This window comes from Amphiprion ocellaris, chromosome 15, assembly GCF_022539595.1.
Source record: "Amphiprion ocellaris isolate individual 3 ecotype Okinawa chromosome 15, ASM2253959v1, whole genome shotgun sequence".
Classification (NCBI taxonomy): Eukaryota; Metazoa; Chordata; class Actinopteri; family Pomacentridae; genus Amphiprion; species Amphiprion ocellaris.
In genome coordinates this window covers 5695230-5720035 of record NC_072780.1, presented here as the reverse complement: position 1 = coordinate 5720035, position 24806 = coordinate 5695230, and the positions used below count along the sequence as shown (strand labels likewise).

General features: G+C 37.0%; 2 long non-coding RNA genes across 2 annotated transcripts in view; both read left to right on the top strand.

Moving 5' to 3' along the window:
* Positions 1 to 8020, top strand: part of LOC129350723 (uncharacterized) — a 55941-nt gene extending 47921 nt beyond the window's left edge. The window contains exon 4 of the long non-coding RNA XR_008604209.1: positions 6972 to 8020. This is a non-coding gene — a long non-coding RNA (uncharacterized LOC129350723). The remainder of the gene's footprint in view (positions 1 to 6971) is intronic.
* A 9254-nt stretch (positions 8021 to 17274) lies between these two features.
* Positions 17275 to 19638, top strand: LOC129350717 (uncharacterized). Its single transcript, XR_008604201.1, has 2 exons — positions 17275 to 18458; positions 19400 to 19638. It is a non-coding gene; the product is annotated as an uncharacterized LOC129350717 (long non-coding RNA).
* Positions 19639 to 24806: the final 5168 nt, after the last annotated feature.

Genomic DNA, 24806 nt, shown 5'->3' with positions numbered 1-24806 from the left:
ACAGGCAGGCGGTGTGCGAGCATGTGTGTTTGTCTGTGTGTGTGTCTGCGTGTGTGTGTGTGTGTGTGAGTCCTGTCAGGAAACACAATTGGAGGGTCCTTGTTGACTTTTCATTCCTCTGTCTTTTAAAGAGCTATTTAAATGACAGGGTTTTAAATAAAACTCCATTCAAATAGAAGGGTTTTTACATATAAAGCAATATCCAGATGAAAGGGTTTGTAAACAAAAACTGACAGAGAGGGACACAGAGCAGGAGGGAGGAGAGAAAACACAAGGAGAGAGGATGAGGGGGAGAGAAAGACCGGCAGAAAAACAAAGAGACGCAGCAAAGCAGAGAGGGAGAAATAAAGAGAGAAACCTCTTATGGAGGACAAATGGAAGGTCAAACGTAAGGCAAGAGAGGGAGGGAAGCAGCTCACAGTAACATAAGTGTCACAGTGGGTAGATAAAGGTAGTGATGAATGACCCTGACTTTGACTTCAACCGGCACAAATTTGTTGCATTAGTCCAACTCTAGTTATGCACATGCTTGTCTTTTTCCAGTAATGCATTTGGAGTTATTGCAGGTATTGTGGAACTAAATTGTTAATAAAATGCCTCTTCTTAAGTCCTCCAAATGTTATGGAAAACATGCTGTTTGTCGCTGTCTTCCAAATTACCTGAATGCACCACAGACTGTATATAATCAATCAGCCGGGCTTTATTTGTACAGCACTTTTCATACAAATGGAATGTAACACAAAGTGCTTCACATATCAGAAGGAGTAAAAAGGTAATAAAAACCACATCCCCAACCACCATCCCCCTACAAGCAATATGTTAGAAATGAAGGACTCAATAAAACAGGGACTAAGGAACTGATATAAAGACGGACAAACCTTTCATGACTTCACCCATAGAGTGGTTCTGAAGGTCAGTTTGGTGGCTCAAGCTATAGTTATCTTGGCAGTACATGTCTCTACTTGGCTCAAATCTAAAAATGGGAAAAGAGTTAAGAGAAGTTGAAGCAATCAATGCAAACATAATAATAATAACAATTTTGAGCCTTGATATAATTTAAACAGATGATGTATATAAAACTTCAATCCCTGTACAGTTGTAATGAATGTAGTCATTAGCTATAGAGATCAAAACTGTTTTTGTAAACATGTTTGTTTTTGCTGTAAAGTTGGGCATTTTAACATGGAGGTCTATGGGGATTGACTCACTTTTGGAGCAGCCTCAAGTAGCCATTTGGGGAACTGATGTTTTGGCACTTTTGTTTTGGCTTCATTTTTCAGCCCCAGAAGTTGCAACTTGGTCTTCACATTTTCTAATCACTTAGAGTCAATCATTGGGACTATATTGATTGGAATTTTGAAGATTTTACTTGAGATTCTAGTATAAAAGAGGTTCCTTTTTTGCTGCTGTGTCAGTGAGAGAGGATTCTATTCTTAGCTCAGCCAACCTTTCATTCTTAAAGGATAAGAAAATGTACCTAACCTTGAGGATATTCTTTCATTTAAGCAAGTCGTCCTTACCATCTGACATACACACTTGTTAAACAACAATACAAATCAGATTATAAAGCTTGATGGATCACTTAATTCACCAGTCACCCCCGACCAATCAAAGAAATTAATGGAAATAAACAAGTAACCATTACCCTGTTAGATTGACTGGGGTGTTACTTTGCTTTGTTGTCGTCTCAAGAGAGAATGAAATGGTGTGAGGTAAAGCTCAGGGTCTGAGTTTGGATGTTATTGATGCCAGTTTAAACAAAACTGCAAGAGAGGACTATTTTTGAAGTCTAACAAGATAGATCTGGATTTTTAAATTTCTCTTAATGCAACACTCATGTACAATTCTTTTGCTACATATCAGCAGATAAATATTATTTATTTTTCTAACAATGGAGTAAATGATGCTAACAAAAGCATAATATTTGATTGATTTTGTCTAATTTGCCACCACTAGTGAAAAAGTTTGGTATTCACAGAAAACCTACATGATCGTGGTCAGAACAAAGCAGCAGCAACTTTTGAGAGCAAACAGAAGTCAAAGAATGTTTTCCCTTGTCAAAGCCACCATCTTCGTTAAAGTTGTAAATCCACCTGGCTGATAGGTGATAGAAAATGTGAAAATGCATTATAGCAGGAATTAGAGCTGAAGAGATGCTGTCATTTTTCTTGCGAGGACAGTCTCTCAGTGAGTGACTGAGTGTGTTTTTCACTGCAAATATTCTCTCATCTTGTGTTTGATGCTGCTGGAGCGGATCGCTGTCTAAAGGCGGATACGTGCTCCGGGCTGCACGAACACAAACAAGCATAGAGTAGCACAGAGACGCTTGTGTGTGGCTGTTTGTTTTATTACTGTACAGACTGTGAGTATAACGTTTACATGCTTTTGCTTTCCCTCTTCAAACGTGTCTCCAAATGAGCCGGTTCTATTTATCAGAACTTGCTTAACTCCTACATCCATACCACAACTTTTCTGGGAGGTGTGCACATCAGCTCCGTTGTGACCTAAAATTACTCGTATCACCGCTGTCTTCATAAAAACCCGCAGAGACATTCGCTTGTATCTTCAGAGAACTGCCCTCAAGGGGTCCAAAGATAAATCTGACAGGCTGCAAGATGATTAAAAGGATAAAAAAGAAAAAACATGTTTTTTTTCTGCCTTCTTCTCAAATTTTTGTGTTTCTCCTCCTGAAATACTGGATATTTCGGGCCCCTAAAAACCCTTTAAGAAAACAATCTGAGGATTAAACATTGCTGTTCGGTTGAAGTGCTCACAGCTTCTGTCCTCACATGCTTTGTTTTAAGGAGTTTCAAGCCAAAATGGTTAAGACCAACTGCTTTTATTCAGTGTTATGCAATTCAGTGTAACCCCATGCAATACAAGACAACTCAGTAAAACAGTGGCCTTGTGTCATCGTCCATGTATTAACACATGAAAAGTCCATGTCATGACAAAACAAAACACAACAGAGGAAAAAAGAGCAGCACATAGCTGGCCATAATAAAACAAAACAGAGAAGAAAGGAACTGAATATCACCAGTAAACCCATCATGTCCGTGTCATTAAGATACATATACAGCGCTGCATGTGTGCTATGAATATGTATGTTGTATGTATAAGATGTGACCCTGGACATTAATATGTATTGGGTGGTAATGAGGCGAATGGGCAGATCAGATGGTTCCTTTTTAACTGGTCACATGTGGCTCATTAGGATCAGGCCACACAGAGCACCTGATACCCTCAAGATGACTACTGCACCCCAAGAATTATTTTATGTAATTTATGTTTTTTGTTAGGAATGACACAGAGAGGCAGAAGCACTGAGGGACAGATGAGAGATGTCCAGAGAAAAAATCTAAATGTGAACCAGTGACAGGTGTGTAGCCCACTGAACTGACTAGAAAGGAAAGTAAAGTGAATCTGAAACGTGGATGATTTCAATTCTCAAGTGAGCTCCTGTATTCTACCGTGACTTCTGACCTTTCTGTGGACAGGGGAAATCAAAAACATAATTTCTCCTACAGTAGTCATCATCGCACATCATCGCATTAACCCTTAATCTGAGGTGTTGATACACAGGGAACATTTTAGCATTAAAAAGGAGAAACAGTAATGCTTTCACCAGCATATATAGGTGAGATCATGTTTGCTGTATCTCAGGAACAGAAGCGAGGCCAGAGAGCAGCAGGACAGATATCTGGGTCCATGTTAACTAGTCACATGTGCATCATTATAAAAGGGTGATATAAGACAGCTGATACCCTCCAGACATGTGGTTGAGTCGTTATTGCACTGAAAGTCACTGTTCCCTGATGTAAGCTGCTACGTGCTTCATTTCCCAGCTCAAAACAAGAGGCCATATGCATGTAAACTATAGGAATATTGAACTCAGTGGACAAAAGGCACATATAGTTAGTTTACAACTTCACACAATTATTAGAATACTAGGAAAATAGTCTATCAGAAATGAGTTAATGTGTATGATTTAATCCTATAGTTGAGTTTTTTATAGTTGTGTTTTGGATGAGCAGTAGACAAATTAACAGTGTGTTTGGTTGATAAATCTATGTAAAGAGAGTGACCTGGTATCCAAAGACTTCAATACAAGAGTTATGATGTTGGCTTTATTAGACAGGTTAGTAAAGAGGCAGACAGGAAAGTAAGGAGAAGAATGGGGGGAAGACCTGCAGCAAAGGCCTGTGAACTGGAATCAAACCCAGGCCGCTGCATAGGGGACTCCAGCCCCTGTTCATGGGTCCCCTACTCAACCAGTTGAACTATCTAGGCGTCCCTTTCCTGAGCATTTTAAAGTCTAAGTCATCATGTGATGGCAAATTAAATTATATTGCTTTAAAAATGTGCTAAAATTGCAGTTTCAACAGAACCAATAATACTGCAATTTTGCCATCCGTGACAATGACACCAATCCAATCCAAATTCAAAGAAATGCGTCTCTTCCTTGATTGTGCGAGGACTGATATTAAACCGGGAATTACGTTAGTCATAATGAATCTCGAGCCGTGTTTCTAATACTTGGGAATTATCTGACTCATTGGTCTTTAAACCTAACTATGATGACAGAACGCATTTCAAAGAACTTCCAACAAGTGCTCCAATCTAAACAGTGCAGATCATGGCCAACAGGAACATATTCTATTGATAAACTTATAAAATCAATGTTGGAAAATAAATAACCTTAATACTATGGCAAAGCAACGATAAGGTCTAAGCACAAAACTAATTGATTCATTTCAGGAAAGGTCATGGTTTAGCTTTCTGCAGGTCGTTTATTCCAGCATCTGTCAGACTGTTCAATGCCGCATTATAAACTTCACTGTGTACTGTTTACTGCTGCACTTTTTTCTTCCCCCAATTTACACATGCATCCACCTACTTATGTGCAATAACTGATACCTCATCCTCCTGTATATAGTCTTCTACATGGTATTTAAAAAAAAATAAAAATCTGTATATAATGTTATCTGCAATTTTTGCACCGTGTTTTTTTCTTATTTATTCTTGCACTGCCTTTATACTTTTGTACTTTTTCTTTGGAGCTGCTGTAACGGTGAACTTTCCCCACTGTGGGATCAATAAAGTTTATCCTTATCCTTAAGACATGTACTTCTTGAGGTTAGAGGACCTTCACCATGATGGTGCCAATAATAAACATGTCTAGACTCAGGTTGAAACGTGGTTAACATCAGTCTACGGTGTCAAAGACATAATTCCTATATCAAGCTGCCCTCTACCACATCTCCCCACCTAATTTCAGTCTGTTTGCATATTCGAGGGAATGGAAGTGAGCTATAAGACCCTCTAACAGAGCGTCTGCATCAATGTTTATTTACTGAGAAAACATGGAACTGCCATCAAAGACAAGTCATGCAAATAGGTCAATAACAACTTTAAAGCTATTAGTTTAGAAATCATAGAAGTGTTACACTAAGCACCTTATCCGAGGTAAAAATAAGAGGATGTTTACAAGAAAAAGAAATGCCACTAAAGAAGCTTAGGAGAAACTTAAATTTTTCTGGATATGTTTAGGAGAGAAGCAGGGTCATCTTCAAGTTTGCTGCTGTATATTTGTACCTTAAACTTCTATGAAAGGAGCTTCATTTAGCCGTGAGTCTGACTATAAACACATTTACACTCTGGAATAGTATGGGAGTGGAAAGAGTCCAGTTTCAGAAAGGCCTTTAGACTGTATGTGGATGTGAAAGTAGTAAGGTCACGCACTCGTTTGCATTTGAGCACATTAGAGGCCTAAAGTGGCAGCATTAAGGAGCAGATAAGGAGTGGAATTAGTACCTTTTCATGCTATTGAACCTCAGACCGAAGCAAATGCTACCTTTGTTTTAACAGGGCAGCTACCACAATCTCTTACACTAATTCAACTTTGTGAATTATTGCATGAGCATCCTGTGAGGATGAAAATCAGAAAATCACAGAAACTCTTAGACAGAGGGAGTTGAGGAGGTGGGGAGAGCATCAATCATTGTTCACACGGCAGACATCAAAACCTTCTATAACCTTTCACGTCTTATTAACGTACCAATAATTTACCAAATGATTACAAATACACTAATTACAGGATGCAAATTTAGCAACTGAAACCATAATAACTAGTTGAAAATAATCAGAGCTTACTGGTAATATTTCTTAAAAGAAGTGGATTTGTGAATTTTTAAAAAATGGGATTCAGTTGGAGACAGGGATGTTTTGGACCCTATACAGTCCCAGTCACCACTATTGGCACCCTTTTTGGCACTGAAACAGGGATATGAAGGTCCTTGGAGATGGCCTTATACCCTTTAGAAGTCTTGTGCTTGCTAATGAAAACACTGCTAATGTCCTCAGATAGCATCCTTGTTTTCACCATTGTGACAAAGGAACAGGGAGTAACATGTGGCTTTTTAAAACATTAAAGTCATCATTCATTAGCTAATTTATGTCATGTGGGCACTAACAGTTCAGTTTATCACCAGGTGATTCTAATTCCTGATTAATCACAGCTGAGCCAAAATGGGAGGTTTCTCAAACTGATTTAAGGGGTGCTAATACCGATGTCATAGCGAGATGTTTCAATTTCTCTATTTTTTTCCCTCCTATTGCTTTTTAAAAATTGTTTTATCATTTGCTGTTCAGTATCAAACATGAGTTGTCTGTCGACCAAAGCTGTTTCACTGGATTAATTTTTTCAGCACATATTCTACATTATGTATTTAAATTTCATGGGAGTCAATAATGGTGACCAGGACTGTATCTGGTGACTGACTGACATAACACCTTAGCTGTGGTAGCTAACATCCAGGCTTTCATCAACTCATCCATCCACTTACACATCCTCCATACTTTTGTGTCTCTAACAGTGTCTCCTGGCTTCATCCTTTGCTCTCATTATACAGGGTGGGACATCAATTTCCATGCATAGGAAAATGTATAATGTATATTTTTTTATGTTTCAGATACCCTAGAAGATGCGTTTGGCATCATCTTTGGGGGCACTTGAAGGCCATGGTGTATCAGGTGAAGATACGAGACATAAATCATCTAAAGGAACGAATCACCAACACCATTACAAGCAGAACTTCAACTGTGCTAATGCAAGTTCATCAACAGGGTAAAACACGTATTAATATGTTTTCGAAACAATGGTGATCATATAGAGCACATTCTATAAATAAAAACGGTTGTCCAACATAAAATGTTTATTATTCCTATGTATGGAAACTTATGGCCCACCCTGGAGTTAACTCTTGAAGGTTGTTTTTTTTTTTTTTTTAAATCAAAGAATTATTTCACAATGAAACACACCTATTTGATGCAATGTGGTGCACGCACACACAACCTATGATTTAGCCTTAATAGGAGGACAGACAAGTAGCTAGGTTTCCATGCAGATGTTGTAAATTTGACCCAAATCGGCAAAACAAGATGTAAATGTATGCTTATTTAAATCAACTACTGTTGTTAGTATTAAGAGCTGGACCATCGACATAAGTGGTAAGTTGCCAACAAAGGACAACAAACCATGAATGTATTCACGTGTCAGCTAGGTGATGGAGAGGACACTGGACACAGTGGAGATGAAGGTTTCTGAACACCTAATATTGCAGCTACATGCTCTTGGAAGAACTTTGGTAACAGGGAAGCCTGAATGACTTTTAAGTCCAGTAGAGTTCATTTAGTGCAGACTTGTGCAGACACACATTATTTTTCTTCCTTGTCGCCATGATCCAGTACACACCTTCCAGATAATGATGGTGTTTATATAATCCTGCAGCTCTTCTGAGGCTTGTATAAGTAAGGAATGTGTCTGCTATGCTGTAATACCATCTACATGCCCTTCACCTAATATTTCAGAACTTGGCAATAAAAGCAGAAAAGCTTTCTGTCAGAGAAAAGAATGAACAGCAGCAAATTAGATTAGTCTACACTGTGTCAAAGTTTTCTAACAGCTGTATAGATTTTGAGAAATCTTCTCATATTTTAATGATTAAAGTTGTCGAATAACTGCGTTTCTTGGAATTTGTGAGTCTCTGCAATTTAATTTTATCTCTTTACACTGAGTTGAATTTGCCATTCGAACACCTAATGATATCGCTGTTTCCTCTCACAGCACAATACAGACGCAGCCAATTTTTACAGTCTTGTCATGAACAGTTAAGCATGAGGATGAAAAGTTTTTATTTTGTTCTTTAAAAACCATATATAAGTTGGGAGGCATCACATGAACAAAGATCATTTTAATGTTTACGCATGTTTGTTATTCCATTCTGGGCATGACAGCTACGTTTTATACACTCATGTCTGGGGCAGCACATAGACAGGCAGACAGATAGACAGCTTTATGAGTCATTAATTCAAACACAGACGGCTTATTAACCAGTCTGTGTTCACAGCTGGCTCACACCTGATACCTTCAATAGCCCCCAGACACCTTTAACTGTGTGTGCGTGCCACTTTGTGTGTGTCTGTACAGTCCCGAGGTGCGATAAAGTGATAAAAAAAAAAAATGCTTTTACTGTTTCCTCTCTGGTAACCCTGCTCTGATAAATGTCAGCTCATATTATCAAAGAGCCATTTTAAATTGCAAATAAACGCTCATTACATTAAAGCTGCTAATTAATATCTTTATATTAATGAAAGAGATCGCTTTGACTCTGCAGTTACCCTCAGATCTGTGAAGCATTTTAGCATCTCATTCTTTTGGTTTTAGGGCATTTGTGTTTTGTTTGTTCTCACCGTTTTAGTCGGAGTTGCTTTTTATCACAGTTTAACATTTAATGTGTATATTCCTTAGAAACTGATTGACACAAAAACAAAGCTAAAAAGAGAGCGATAGTTGGAGTTAAATTCAGATTAATGCTGATACTGGTCTTTATTCCACTATTTGTCAACATGCATCAGTTTAAGCTAGCAAAAATATGTCATAGATTGTTTACAATTCATTCCTCTGCCTCAAAATGGACAAAAACTAAGATATTGCTCACATTGTATGGTTTAGAGCAGGGATGTCAAACTCGGTTCAGGTTCCACATTCAGCCCAATTTGATCTCAACTGCAGTAAAATCAGAGCATAGTAGCCTATAAATAACAACTCCAAATTTTTCATTTGTTTCAATAAAGAATGTTCTGAAAATGTTCACAATTCAGGAACTCACTTTGTACAAAACTTATGAACATCCTGAAATTTCTTGAGAAAAATATGTTCAATTTCATCTGGAACTGAATGATATAGTATTTTACTTTAAGATCAAAACAGCAAAAGTCAGACCAAAAGACAAAAAACGACAAAAACAGGAAAAAATATTACAAAAATGAGACACAAAATGACAAAAATTAGACAAACCACACGAGACAAAAAAGAGACAAAAAAAAAATTGACAAAAAAGTTACAAAAGCAATGGACACAAAGAAGACAAAAAATGACCAAAAAGACAAAATAGAGAAAAAAAAACACAAGAGAAACAAAAAGAAAATATGAAATGAAAAAAACAACACACAAAACAACGAATAAAGCAAAACACTAAATGACAAAAATAAGGCAAAAAACATAAGCGAGACAAAAAGGAAAAACAAAATGACAAAAACAAGAAAACAACAAAAACATGAGACAAATATTAGAAAAATGAGACACAAAATGACAAGAATGACACAAAAAATTACAAAAATGAAACAAATAACACAAAACAAAGCAAAAAAGAGAAAAAATTAGACAAAAAAGTTAGAAAGCAACAAAAAATGGACACAAATGAGACAAAAAAGGAACAAAACAACAAAGTAGACAAATACTAGAGACAAAAAGGAAACACAAAACGACAAAAACATGAGAAACAACTAAAGTCAGACAAAAAAAACCCCAGCAAAAACAAGACAAAATATTACAAAAATGAGACAAAATGACAGAAGAACGATGAACAGTCTAGTATTTAACTTTGTGATCAAAATGACATATTTAGGTCTAGAAATTATTTACAATTTGCAGTTTTACAAATTTGCAGTGAATGTCTTCTCTGTAATTTTCATACTTTACAAAGTCGTCCCATGGGCCGGATTGGACCCTCTGGCGGGCCTGTTTTAGCCCACGGGCCGCCTGTTTGCCACCCCTGGTTGAGCGTATTTTACATCATCATATATTAACAAGGACAAGGGAATAAGATGCACTCTTTCCAATCAAAGTTTCTCAACAGATGCATTTAGCAAACCAGTTTTGCTTTGCTTTCCTTTTAGAATATATATGTTGTTGACAAAAACATGTTCAGGTATCATATTCAACTTTTTTGGGGGTCATTTGAGCTGCAATGCCAACTATTGCCGTTACTCTGCCCAGCACTCTTCCTGGGTGCTTAAAACTATCTGACCACACGTTACAGATGATACTTGAAGGGTATTTGTCCAAAAATAGTTCACTTCTCGCAGGTCTGTGCTCTTAAATTGTCATTGGAAGTCAGCTCATGGTGTCTGAGAGTTATAATCAGGTTGCTAAGATGTAGGTTTAAGATGTATGCGGCCTACATATGAGGTCACAGAAAAGTTTTGTTTTCCAAAGTAGGGAGGGTTTGACTACTAAAGATGCTGTAAAAAACTGTATGCTGAGAAAGTGACAGTGCTGAATGTCAACACAAAATCTGATTCATTTTAACCTCTGGTGGTTTAATTTAGAGCTCAGGAAGAAAAGAAGACGTCTCGATTTTGAGATATTCACTAATCAACACCTTGAACTGGCAGGTGAAGTGAACAACATTAATCACCTCATTACAATGGCGTCTGTCAGCAGATGCTTTATATTAGGCAGCTGGTGAATGTTCAGTTCTTGAAGTTGAAAAATGGGAAGCCTAAAGATATAAGCAACTTCAGCAAGGGCCAGATTTTAAATGACAACCTAAGAGCTTAAGATTGATTTTACTTTCATAGCAACAAAGGGACAGCAAGATGCACTGTGGAAAGAGGGCAACCAATATGTATATACTGAATATAATGTCTTTTTGAATTCTTATTGAATGTGTTTTTCCATTATCTCTTTAACAACAGTTGTTCTGGTGCAATGCACAGAATTAAACACAGTTTTAAATTCCTAAAACATGTTTGTGCGCAAACCAGCAGGAGCACCGTGATCCATTTACTCTTCCTACTGTGAAAATTAAGACACCTTCAAAGTGTGTTCCTCCCAAAGTTCAGTCAGTTGTAGTCGACGTCACTGAAAATCAGCTAAAATTAGAGAGGCAGCAAGAAAAGCGACGCCGGTTTTTATAGTTTGTGATGTACTTGGGATGAAAAGATTTCTATAACTGTGATATTTGCAAACCGATCCACCTCTAAATTTGAAGCCACATGCGGATCTATTTTAGTCCAGGTCTCAGCTGTGTCAACATGATGTCTGTCATGCGAGGAAGAGACAGTTTACATGGTGGATCGGTGGTAAACCCGACCCACCTCTGATTTCGGAGCCACTTTCGGATCTATTTTAGGTAAGATTTTCGGTGACCTTCATGTGAGGAACAGGCATTTATTACACATGAGACAGTTTAGCCTCCATTTGCAAATTGTGAAAACGTCACACCTAAAGCGAGTGATTCAAAAATGTCTCTCATTTTGTGCAACAACTCAGCAGAGAGAAGAGATTCATGGGGTTAATTGGGTCTGGGGACACACACACATATATATGCACACACACACATACACACCACCAAATCCTCTTAGCTTTTTATAATGAAGGAAGCTGAGATGGGTGGAGGAGAAGAGAAGACGAGAAAGAAACATGGCGAAAGAGGAACAGAGACAGAGGACAGAGAGATGAGAGAAAACGGAGGGAGAGAGCCGGAGATGCAGGTCAAGATAAAAGGATAAAGACGCCGGAGTGATGCTGTGATGGAAGGAACAGAGAAACGGGAGACGGAGGAAAAAGTTGAAGGGGTGACAGTTAAGAGTGGATTGTAAAATAACAATGCTTTGTTGCCATGGAAACAAACATTTTTATCAGCCTGAGAGGCGAGGAAGTAACCTGCTTGTTAAACCCTCCTGTGCTATCTTGTTAGGCTGTTGTTGTGTTTGTGTGAGCAACAGCATGTTTGCAGTTCCCTAATGAAACACTGCGGGTACGCGTCTTGGCTTTGTTCTCTTTTGTTTTGCTTTTTTTCAACCTAGATTTTGAAATTAATTACTATTTTTCCCTCTCAAATGAATGTGGGAGATTTGGAATGTGTGCATATTGCCAGTAAAAATAAACATATTGTAGTTTAAGTCACAAAGTGGATTGAAGAAGTTGGAGAACTCTTATTTTTCATTATATATCCAACTTTTCTGCCACATTTTTCCTTCATTACATAGAATTTTTTAAAGGATGAAAGGTTGTTATTTAAGTAAGGTTGGAGTTTTTTTTCCCATAGTACTTATATTAAAACAGAGCAAACTGCAAACTGAGCTGAGAGGTCTCTGTTTTCTGGGATTCAAAACAAACAACTCAGCAGTCACACCCAGGCAAACCCATAGATTTACTTTTGAGAAATTTAGATTGACTCATCTTCATTCCGTTTGGCTTTTCTTTAAGGGGTCAATATATAATACTTTTTGTACATAGTTGACATTTTTGCTGTTTACAGGCCTACAGTCAACACAGCCGCCTATAACCAAACACCTCATAGCATTTTCCCAGAAAGATTCTTCGAAATATTATAATTGAGTAAAATTGAAATTGAAAGTTATTTATAAAGATATTGTAGTAAACCTGTTGACATGCCATAAATCCACACTTGACTCACACACTACTTTATATTAAATAACTCAGAAAGCCTTGGAGTCTTGTCAGTCTTTTCTTCAGGAGGAAATGACATCATGTGGAGCAGGTCATGTGATCTGGAATTAACACACTTCATTGAGAGGTGTTTTTGTAATGAAAGTGGTTTATCAGACACAGATACAATTTGTTTTTTTCTATATAAAACTTGATATATTGCCAAAAAAATATCTGTCATGATTATCTCAACTTAATAAAAAGAACACAATCAAAACAATTTTTAAATCAGCTCATTTTATTATTGTTTAGCTAATTAGAAGGTGGTTGTTATTAAATTGGGACATTTATTTAGTTGACATTTTAATGATATCCAGTCATTTTTTATTAATAGGTGATTGTTTCCATAATAAATAATTATGGAATTTGTAAAGACATGATCATAATGAACATAAAAATCATTAGTTTTTTTTACTTTTCATAAAAATGTATGCAGATATATCCCATGGACTTCAAAACTCTTCTCCAGCATACTGCAAACAAATGGTTAACATGGTCAAGTGTTCCTCAAATCAAAATATAAGCATCACAATAGATTTAATGCTTGACTGGTGTGTATCAATAAAACGCGAAATGAGACAAGAAGCAGTTGAAGCAGACTTGGTGAATTAATCAGAACGTACATGAAGCATGTGACTTAAATGTCACTCAAGCTTCTGCTTCACTGAGGAGATGAAAACTGACAGCAGACAAAAACATCAGCGATGTGTGGAGCCATGAGGAGACTGGAACCTTCCTCCCATTTTTACACAAAACTATCATCCACCATCACATTTATGTTTGAGTCTTGTACCGCTACATCTTGTCGCTCCTTTTTCTTCTGTAAAGATTTAATGACACCTGACTGGAGAATTATCACCTCCAGCTGTTCTCAGCATGTCAATAATCCCGCTCCTAATAATCAGTAGCAGATGAAGCGCACATTATTGTATGTGTCACTCAATTTTTCACATAGAAGTGACAGAAATAGTTTAGGTGTAACAAATTAAAAAATGCTGTTGATGTCAGGCCATCTGACAAGACATTTATATGAGACAGTCTGACATTTTAACCTCAAGCTTAACCCATTTCTTTTGAATATAACTCAGATTTTATGTTTTAACATAATTACACGTACTGCCTCCCAGATCACAGCCTGTCAGATATAAATAACAGAACCACTGTACATCTGAAGTATAACTGGAAGTGATGCTGACCTCCTCCTGAATTTATTTTTCACTCCATCTGATCAGAGATACAGGACTTTAAGATGGAAAAGAGTTCATTTTCAATTTGCATTGTTACAGCTGCATAGGGGATAGTGCAAATATTTAAGAAATATAAAATATAAAATATTACATGATTTTGCTGAGTTGTTTGGGTTTAACTTTGTGAAAGAATGTAGTTAACTATCATATTAACTATGTGGTAACTACCAATACAACAGTTGTAGTCAGCAAATTATAACATTTTACATAAAATGGTGTTGTACCAACGGTTGTAATGTTAAGCTAAAGTCTCAGCAAGATGTTGCAAAAGTCCTGAACCTTCTAAAGCTTAGTTACTGTTGTGGTTGTTTAAATAAAAAGGCTTACAGTTAAGATACAATAAGTGTAAAATTTTCTCAATTTAAGGTCTCAGAGTGCTCTTAAACCTGCAGTGTTGAACTTTTTGTACAAATTTTGATGCATTTTTATGATATTTACACTGTCCCACCAAAAAAAAAGTCGCACACTCTAATATTTTGTTGGACTGCTTTTAGCTTTGAGTACGGCACTCATTCACTGTGACATCATTTCAATAAGCTTCTGCATTTGCGTCTGCACTTGACAGACTGCAAATGAAAAAAATAATTTAAAAAATCCTATTTCGTTTACTGCCTGTAGACACTGCGGTCCTATTATGACTCTTGAACTTGTTTTATGGCACTTATCGAGGTTGTTTTCTCCCAACTAGATCCTTGCTTGTGTTGAATCTACTCTCAGATGTACGTTGGATAAAGGTGTCTGCTAAATGAAACTGTAGAATTGTAGGATGGTTCTTAACCCGATTTTAGTAGTTTCAGAAATCTCCTTAGTTGTTTTCTTCGCTTGATGCACGTCAATAATTTGACCCTTCTGAGACAGTTTAACATCCTTTCCATGACCACAGGATATGTCTTACAACACTGAAGAAATGAGAAGCTCCTCACTGCGTCAGCTAGAGTTAAATAAGTCGTTTTCATCACTGCAGTAATTATCCAGTGGAAGGCTCTTACCTATTTGCTTAGTTAAACCTAGGTGATGACGTTTCTTTTGGGCAGGCAGTGTATCTCACTGTCGATCACTTTCTTTCTTAGATAGCATTGTTTCCTCAAAATGCCAAGTTTGTTTTTTATCTAGAACCTTTTCATCAATGCTTCCTTGGTTTTTCCACCACACTCCTCGCCTTCATTGTCTCCATTGCCAAGGTTGCTCCAGTCTTCAGCGGTAGATAACCAGTCATTGCCAGCTGACATAAAACACATCACCACTGATACACCAGCGCAGGAATGTCACCACAAGAAAACAGATTTTACATTGCTTTATACAGAGAGATTTACCCAGCGCTGATAGGCTTAATCAGGTAAAGCTCTGGATGTAACACATGTTAATTTATAGATATATAAAAGTGCCGCATTCTAGCTTTCAAAAAAGTTTACATCCTGAAACATGTAGATGTGCTGTCACAACATGACACTACACACACATCAGAGCCCCTGTGGTTTAGCCTGTTGAAGGGTTAGGGGGATGCATTTAAAATTCAAATGTCAGATTATTCGTGAAGGTCTAAAAGAGTCCCGACATAATGAACTGCCACGTTGCTTTTGTGTCACAACCAGATGTAGGTTAGCTTGTATCAGTTTTACAGTCTGGACACAACAGAGGTAATTTGCATGCAAGCAGGGTAGAGAATTATCATGTGAAAAAAAATGTGATGCTGGTACAGATTTTACCTCAAGTACCACCCATTTTACAAAGAAAAATATGTATTTCTCAACCCTCTGGGGAGGACTGAGATCACAGACAAAATGTTCAAATCAGGTCAGGACATATCAGCAGCTCACATACCTCCTTGCATGCAAATTTGGAACATCCCTTCTCAGCACAAAGCACTGTCAACAAAAAGATCTAATCTAAGTCCTGCACCTGATGATTTGAAAGCAGACTGACAGCTGATGGCCTCCAAAGCAAACCTCAAAACAGCCGCAGGAGGGTTGGCCATTTTCAGGACATGTGTGTAATATAAATCCATTTCATGAACACTCTGTTCTTTCTAAGATTTTTAAGATATCAAGAGCTATTTTTGTGTTATTTATGGTAAGTTTTTAACAGCAAATTTAGTAATTATCTCATCATACATCTTTTGTAGATTCAAATTAATGAAAGCCTGCATGTACTTCGGGGTTATTGTTTATTATTTCATCTCAAAAACGTAAGTCAACATGCTTACGGATTCCTCTCTACATCCAGATCAAAGCTGTTTAAAGTTACTGTCCTGCTAATGTCTGCACATTTTCTAATGCCACAAGAATGACAACTTACAGTTCATTTAATAAATGAACAACAGTCATTTTCAGCTATTTTTACTCCTTAATCAATTTGAAATACCCAAAACTAATACCACAACAGCCTCCTTTACACAACCTCCTCCAGATTAAACAGCTAAAATCTGTTGTTTGTCCATGTCCTCTTAAATAAAGCATTTTCTGATCTGACACCAAGCATGTACAGAATTTAGGAAAGTAAATGTTCGACTAAAATCAGTACTTCGATAAGATAAGCTAAAGAGCTGTTCTCATTAAAAAGTGTAGCTCATTAACATTAGAGAACCTTTATATGTTTAAATACACTGTAAGAAATGTCTGAACATTTTATGTCGAAAAACTGTCAAACCATGATGGTAAAAATCTACAAACTCTAAAACAATTTAATGCAGTTTATAAAACACCCAATCACCGTAAATAGGTTAATCAGTAGAAAGGTCTGTTTTTTTTTTTTTTTTAGATTTCGTTCTCTTGAAAAAATGCATTTCCCGACTCCGGCACAGTTTTTAATGGGAAAATGCCAAAATATGTATAACAATTCTGTAATTCTTGCATTTAGTTCTTGAAAAGAAGAGTTTTCACAGTTAAATGTACATACTGTTGTACTGGTAATGAAAACATGTAATATTTCTAACAAGTAACATGGCCATTTCTGCATTTATTACATGTAAAAAAAAAAAAAAATGCAGTTTGTACCGTCGACTTAATGTACTATTGTGTTAATAACGGCTATGTCATCCAAAATGTGGAAATTACGTCATAGTTTAGTATGTCATCAAAAATATGGAAAAAAGTCATAGTTTAGTATGTCGTCCAACATGTGACAAAAACGTCATAGTTTAGTATGTCGTCCAAAATGTGGAAAATACGTCACAGTCACTGTTCCCTCTAAGCTGCGCACGTGCGCAATTGCGCACTGCTGACGGTCTCTGGCACAGAAAATCTGCACTGCGCGTACATACACAAAAAAGTCCAACCTAAATTGAAAATAAAATAAACATGTAGCAATTCATTCTGTGCTATTTTTCAATGTGAGTCAGTGAGTGACCGGTGACTGGCTGCTGCAGCCAATGATGCGATTCACATACGTATTTACCATAGACTGTATATAATGGTATTTACACAGCTAATCAACGTTAGGCGTCCTTATGTGCAGCCACCGTTGCTCTCATAGATATGAATGAGTAGATAGGACACGCCCCTTTGAGCTGCGTGCTACAGCGAGGCTAAGCTAGTGGGGGCAAAGTTTCAGTGCATTCAGGTGATGGATGTAGACGGCGTGAAAACGGAAACAACAAGTATGCCGTCTCACTGTGCTGCATACAGTTACACACTACGTCGTACGATTGAGACAAGGAAACTTGGAATGACTTTTCATAGGTAAGAATAGTTCTTGGCTCTTTTTTCATTATGAAATCTTGTTGAGAGCTTCCAGTCTATGAGAGCTAACTAGTTAGCCACTAGCAAAACGCTAAGGCGAGCAAGCAGCTTGACAACCAAATACCAGACGATTAATAGTAGCTGTAGTATAGTTGTACAAGCAGTAGTAGTAATACTAAAAGTACAACAGCAGTAGTAGTATAAACAGCTGTTAGAGTCGTAGAAGTAGTATCAGCATTTGTAATAGTATTCCAAGTTGTAGTATTGCATTACTATTACTACCACCAATACTACCAATAGTAGTTATAAAGCCTAACTCATATATATCCAGATTACCATCTATGTTCTTCCTCCAAACCCATTTTATGATTAGGATTACAGGCAGTTCTTTAGGACTGCTCTCAAATAATTGAAATGTTACTAAACAATGTTATACTTATTAAATTAAATAGCTCTGGTCTCCAGTATATTGGTGAATTCAGTTCTTTGTACTTAATTTATTAGCATGATATTTTTTTTTAATATGTTGTGTACAGACTTACTTACTTCTCTGTCTACTTTTCTTACTCCATGTAGGTTTCCCAGAGACTATGGGTTGAGGAGGAAGTGGACGTTTGTCAGCTTAGACCTGGTGTCATTCCATCAGTGTTAAACTTCCCGGCTCATCTTGGAAGAGTACGTGCCAGAAAGACCACGACCAAGCAGCCTTGAGATCTTAGACAGCGTCTCCCTCAGGTGGGTGTCAACGGTGTTCACAGTCAGGTCTGTGGTAATCCCGTCAAAAAACAAAACAGAAAAAAATCTAGATTATAAATCAACATGTAACCAAAGCACTCTGTGTATAACGCCATAGTATAGGATGTAGTTCAGAAAACGTCAAAGTATAGTATGCTTTACTCAAGAATAACATAGTATGGCCTGTAGTTCATAGTACAGCATGTTGGCAAGAAAAAAAAAACAAAACATAGATTATTATGTGGTTCAAAAAGCACAAAATGATAGGATGTTGCCTAAAATTGTCATGTATGATATGTGGTTCAAAAAATGTCATAGTGCAGTATATTGTCAAAATAGTATGTAATTCAAGAAAACATCAGAGTATAATATGTCATCTAAAAAATGCCATAGAATAATAATTTCATTGCACAAGTAAAAGTATAGTAACTTTTAAAACTGTTCGAATTCTTACGTTGCTAAAAAAAAAAACAACAAAAAAGCAAAAACAAAAAAAAGGTCACAGTAATATGTCAATTAAAAAAGCCTATAGTATAGTGTGTCGCCCAACAAACATCATAGTATAGCATGTCGCTCTAAAAACGTCACAGTATAGCTTTTAGTCCACAGCTGTCAGTAGGTGAGGAGCAACACAAACACAGTCCAAACGCTGGTTTCCAGAGGGTTAGACAAGAATTTATTTGAAAAAGTAAGTTTACAACAACATGTGAGGGGCTTAAAAACAAATGGGTGTTAGTAAAATAAAAATAAATAAACAGAACTAAAAGTGAACTTCATGTTGACATTGATGGGCATTCCAACCAGGAACAAAGTAAAAGATAATCAATACGAAAAAAAAACCTCTTCCTGTTCACCTCTTAAAACCCAAAAACACACCGCAGTAGCACCCTAAACTAAAACTACTAATGGGTTCCCTGTTTTCCTTTGTGAACAATTCAAAGGTCCCTCTCTATCTCCACACATCCACCAACCACTGGAACACATCTCCAAAGTTCTGCCGGTCCAGCTCAGCTTCCCCTCAGAAGAAGTGCCGCCACCTGCCAGATGAAGGAGCCTTTTGAGAGGCAGCTGGCATCGTGATTGGACTGTACTTTGGTCTGTTCCAATCCAGCTTCAGCTCCAGAGACGGCAGGCGGGACGAGTCAACGGAGGCCGGGTGGACGAAGGCATGAAGCTGAGTACAATCCAGAAAACAACAGAGGAAGAGTGCAGGGCCAGAACAAACAGCACATTAGTAGCACATTATGTCTCTTAGAAAACATCATAGTCGAGCCTTTGGGATGAAAAAACGCCATCATATACATCGTATATTGTACAAATAACAAGTCAAAGGAAAGAGACATCAACTGTAGAATTGTAGTAATTGTGGACTTACTGATTTACTGATTATCAGTATTTTATTTTTTACTGATTTGCGGTAATAAATACATTTAAAAATGGTGCTACTTTGGCTCTGAACCTTTATCTACCTGTGGTCACTCTGTCTTCTGGAGTGATTTGATTGGTTATACGTAACAAATAAAACTCCTTTAACTTAACATCTGTAAACAAAACAAAAATGTATCAACAAAGTTTTCTGTTGAGTTTGTGTTCTTCTAAGTTTAACTCCAAGATTTTAAATACTTTTATTTCCTGCAAATGAATATCTACTCCAAATGTCTCACTAATAATCATTATCAGCCTTAAAAACCCACAAAACACCCCTTTATACTCCACTACACTTAGTACAGTCCGGTTCCCCCTTCTATAAATCTGCTTGGAATCTTCCACTTCCTGTTTGTCAAAGTGGCCTTCTACCTGGACAGGCTTTGTTGGAGCTCATGCAACAAACATTTTGGGTAACTGCACTTTAATATGGATGGATGACACTGAATTAGAGTCTGTTTTAATGACACTGAGTTAAGATGTGTAGCTCTGTCATTAAATAGAAAATTATTTCTCAGAATTCACAGAGAAAAGTCTGAAATGTTTGCTAGGTTAGCGTCCCACATGTTCTTTGGCTCAGCTAAAGCTAACTCTCTCCAACTTCTGGATCTCTTGAGTTACTTGTTGTTAAAATATCTTGCTAGAGGTGCTGAAGCTCAGAAAGTCTGAGATGTTTGTTCAAAATAAGCTCATTCTCAAGTCAGATCTGAACTGTCCTCTTTTGTTTGAACTTTCCCTAAACTTAGGAGTTAATGACAGAGCAGCACATCCAGACTCAGTCTCATTTATGTAGAGATTAAACTTCAGTGTCATTCATTGATAATTAAAGTGCAGTTTTTCAAATGTTTGTTGCACATGCTCCCGACCAAACCAGTCCAGCTGGAAGACGATGTGAAGAGAAAGCTCCAGAGGATGAATATCACACATTTACGTTGGAAATAAATGTCCTTTCATTAGACATTGTCATGCAAAAGTTGGATTTCCCTTTAATGATGTTCAAATCTTTGTTGAGTGTTTTGTGGATGTTGGTTTCTAAATGTTTTTTGACACTCGGCCCCAGAGATTAAAACCTTTTCCGGCTCACAAGCTACAACAATTCACACATTATCAACTATCTTTCTGACTAAACTAAGATAAAAAGTGAAAAACTGCCTGATTCCTGCATCATGAATGTAAATCTTTTTGGTTTTTATGACAGTAAACTGAATATATTTGGGTCTGACATTTTATAAACCAAAACAAGAAATGAATTACTGCAGAAAACAATCCACAGATTAATGGACAAAGAAAATGTGTTTTCCAACATATCTGGCTGAATTACTCCAACATTACAAGATACATACAATTTAAATTCAGTTTTATTCATATAACGCCAATTACAGGTCAAATTGTCTGAAGACGCTTTATTTTTATAATTCTTTTGTCATATTTAAAATATGACAAAGTAAGAAATTTAAACCTCTTGACTAATCCAGTTTATTATTTGGTTTTTAAGAGACTAATCGATAACTAAAATAAGTTTCTCCACTAAAACTAATAAACATGAGGTCAAATCGAAGGAACAGTTTTAAATACTGCAGTCCCACGACGACGAGAATAAAGTTTGTCAACAAAAACTACATCTGCTGGTGGATTCCATTAAAGTCCTAATAAATGATAATAAAGTGTGATACTAAAGATTTGTGGTGCTAAAAATCTCCAAGTAAAGATATCAAGTTGAACATCTGGATGGAGGTTGATAAAAGTTGACCTCCCTTCATTTCTCTGGAACCGACTCCATGGATTTTATGGATGGTGGTTAAAGAGCTGCTCTTCTAGTGGTCTTCCTTCTAGTTGCTGTAAAAACACCTCTTCATGACAACTTGTTCTGCCTCCGACCTGGTGGAAACTCCAGAAACTCGGGAAAACCCGTGGAGACTCGAAGAACTCGTGGAGACTCGAAGAACTCGTCGGGCGGGGGAAGGTGTGGTGGGTGGTGGGGGAGTCTGGGTGGAGTCAGGGCGGGGAGTAGGGGGGGGGGGGGGGGGGGGGCCCCCCCCCCCCCACCCCCCCCCCCCCCCCCCCCACTCCCCCCCCTGACTCCACCCAGACTCCGCCTTGGCTCCACCCATGTGGTCACTTGAGGAACTACGATGCCAAAGGGACGACGAAATTATTTCTTTTCATCTGATCTGTAGCTCAGTGAGTTAAGGATTTGCCTATGGAGCTGCAGGTCGCTGGTTCAAGACCAGACACTTCTTAAATTTTTATCAAATCCTGACAAAGACAAACAAAGAAAATTGCCAGTGGCGGGTCTCGAACCTGCGACCTACCACTTGGTAGTCTATCGTCTTATCCTCCTGAGCTACTCGCTCAGATACTAATTCTTCTGTTTTTTGCGCATTTATCATCTATTTTTTGTTGTTTTCGAGTTTTTTTTTTAACTCGAGTCTCGACTCGACCGTTTTTCTCAGGAGGCTGGACTTCAGCCTTTGTGCTGGAGGGTGGAACCCTCAGTTCCAAGACTTTCCAAAGCCTCCACACCTCCCGAGTCCTCAGGACCTGAGCTTTCACACAGTCTGGGGGCTGAAATTTTCTAAGTCCCACAGTAGTTCTCTGTTAGATTGAACTTTCAGACAGTCCAAGGACTGATATCTTCTAAGTTCCTGAGTAGTTCTCTGTTAGTTTGAACCTTCAGACAGTCTGAGGGCTGAAATTTTCTAAGTCCAACAGTCGTTCTCTGTTAGATTGAACTTTCAGACAGTCCAAGGACTGATATCTTCTAAGTTCCTGAGTAGTTCTCTGTTAGTTTGAACCTTCAGACAGTCTGAGGACTGAAATCTTAAAAGTTTCTCAGTACTTCTCTGTTAGTTTGAACCTTTAGACAGTCTGATGACTGAAATTTTAAAAGTTTCTCAGTACGTCTCTGTTAGTTTGAACTTTCTAGTTAACAGAAGCCTTAAAACTTGTGACCATGAGTCTTGATTTCACATTTAGATCATCCATCTGAGTTCTTCTCAGACCTTCACCTGTGGGTTTTTTTAGAAATCCTCAACAAACTTTGATTCTCTTCACTGAACAGTAAAGTTTGTGGAGATCAGAAGGTAACATTAGTTTGATCGATGCCTTCAACTACTAGTAGACTTTATCTGGAAAGCAGTTTTCTGAAATGAGTTCTTAGTAAATCTGTCCACAATCAAACCAAGAACATAGAAAGAGGAAATGTTTGAAGAAACAACTTGATGTTTTCATTTCAGACTAGAAAACACTTTAAGACTTTTGTCTTTTTGATCGTTTTATTGTCTCCTCTGTTTAATTTGATCTTCTAAAGTCTAACTGGTGTCTTTTCAAATGTTTTGTCTTTAGTTTGATTCTTAAATGTTTAGTTTTGCTCTTTTCTCACCTTTTATTCTTTTCTAATGTCTGATCTGATTTCGAAATGTTTTGTCTTTTTAATGTTTAATTGTTGTTTTTTCAAATGTTTTATCGGCTTGTTTGAAAAATTTCCTTTTCTTTCCCAATGTTTAATTTTTTGATTAAGTCTTTAAGGTTTTTCTTTTTAAATGTTTTACCACCTTTTAATGTTTAATTTTCTTTTTTAATGCTTCATTGTATTTTCTGTTTAATTCCTATTTAAAGTTTTATTGTCTTTAAGATTTAATTTTCTCATTAAACATTTAATTTTTTAATTAAATTTTTTGACTTTTAAAGGTTTAATAATCTAGTTAAATGTTTTATATTTTTCTAAATGTGTAATATTCTTGTTTAATTTTATTTTTTAAATGTTTAATTATCTAAAATATTTCATTTTTAATGTTTAATATTTTTCTTTTAAAATTTTTGTTGAATTTCATAATTACATGCTTTGTATCTTCTGTTTATCTAATTAAATATTTTGTCTAATATAATTTAATTGTATTTAATGTTTAATTTTCTTTTTAAAAGTTCTATTATATCTATTATATTATATGATTTAATTGCTTTTTTACTGTAGTTTATTTCTTTAATATTTTTTCCGGCAAGATTTTAACACCAACCTTAAAAATGAAACAAACCCTTAAATCACAATGAAAATACTTCTGTTGTCACAATCATGAGTTAGTCAATTATTCAGTTTATCAATTCAACTTTATTTGTTTAGCACCTTTCACACAGATTACAAAACTAAACAAGCAAAGAGAAAAAACTATGCTAAAACTATGATTAAAAAAAAGATTTTACATGGTAATAAAATATGTTGTGTCCAGGGGATGGAGGGAGTTTATTGAAGTCTTCTTGGGCTCACATGGGAAATCATTTAATATATAAACTTGATATTCAGTCTAAGGAAACTGCAGAGCGACAGAAGAACCAACAATATCTCCCGTTTTCTCCTTTAATGAGTCGACTCTTCTTGTGCTTTCAGACCAAAGAACTACAGACTCTTCACAACCTGCTTAAACTCTTGGTACAGGACCTCACCACACGGGTCAAGAAGGTTTCCGTCTCATTTCTACTCTGAAGCTCACCTTCTCCTGCTCAAACTGCTGACAAATGTTTCTGCTGCTCTAAAGTCTGCTCTCCAGAACTTCCTAAAAACTCTCAAAGTCTCTTCTGCTGCAGGTTGCTTTGTAGAACTGTTCCAGAAAACCTCACTAAACCACATGGAGGGGCCTCAAGATAGTCGTCCAAATGAAACCATACAAAAACCAAACTAGCATAACCCAAACGCTAAAGTCTCCTGCAGCCTACCAGAGAACCTCTGAGAACAGAGAATCAGGACAGGAACTCTTACCTTCTGGACAACCAACCTTGGTTCTCAAACAAGAATACAGAATGTGTCTGACCAGAAACTTCTGAAGACTCACTACAGCCAAGATAAAGACACAGCTGCACCAAATCCACTAATCACTGCACACGTTAGCACCATGTGCTAACTGTGGCTAAAGAACCACATTTGCCAAG